Genomic DNA, 1177 nt, shown 5'->3' on the forward strand with positions numbered 1-1177 from the left:
CTGTACATGAAATAGTCGCCTTACTGAATACATCGATGACTATGGCTCACATATAGCCTTTCCAGGTGAAAGAATCTACCTGTAAGTCGCTTAGCGGTGTGTTCGCGGTTGCGGTCTCTTCTTGAGCTACACGGGGTTGGTGCCGATCATACTTCGTACTGAGGCAAACCTCGCATTTCCCAAGAATCTCTTGGATTGTGCGTTTTCTGCCCCACCTGAAATTTTTGCGCCGCAATGCTTGTAAAGTCTCGTTCAGCTCATGATGATTAGTTTTTCCTTAGTGATACGCCAACACTTCCTTTTGATGTTCTGGATCTCGCAGGGGGCCTACCATCAACGTGCATCGACCAAACGATGGATCTATGCCAATTTTTTCCATTCTCCATAGCAGTTATTTCTTTTCCTATACTGTCGCGTTTCCAACATATTAATGGTTAATCTTACCGGCGTTGGTTGCTTCTTTTATTTCTCTACAGATTTGATCCTCTTTAACACCCGGTTGTGACCAGATAGTCGAAATGATACTGCTGCCGTACTTGTTATGTTCCATCTTCAGTAACCCCGTGGTTTTTTTCTTCCCAATAATCTGGTACCTCTTGTTGTTGATATCTCTTCCAGCTCCTCCATTTTCGACGGTCTTTCGTCGTTTGAACTTTCTTCTGCGGACGTCTCCTCCCCATTCTAATTTTCCGGTGAGGTCGATTGGTGCCTTTCTTCCGGAGTCCACTCCCTCAAAAACTACCATCCAATTCCAGACGTTTTCCCGTGCTACTGCGTTTACCATTATTGCTCGTGAGAGCCAATCTGCTACTACGTTTTCCTTCCCAGGTTTATACTTGATGTCTATGTTGTACTGGATCAACAGTTCTTTCCACCTTGTAATTATCACTGACGATTCCTTTAGCTTCCCACTCATTGGAGGGGCCTGTGGTCCGTCTGGATCCTAAATCTTCTCCCGAACAAGTAGGATTGGGAATCCTCTATTGACCATATTATGGTCAATAATATGATATATAATTATTATCAATAATAATATATAACGCAGTCGTTCTCATTCAGAGACGCTGTAACATGTTTCTGTCTCTGTTACACCTTACCTCACTTTCTTATGACAGCACTGTTCCCAGCGCGTACTCACTAGCGTCTGTCGTGAGCGTGAACTGCTTTTGTAAGTCAG

This window comes from Halyomorpha halys, unplaced genomic scaffold, assembly GCF_000696795.3.
Source record: "Halyomorpha halys isolate HHAL.00 unplaced genomic scaffold, Hhal_1.1 Scaffold1077.1, whole genome shotgun sequence".
Taxonomy (NCBI): Eukaryota; Metazoa; Arthropoda; class Insecta; order Hemiptera; family Pentatomidae; genus Halyomorpha; species Halyomorpha halys.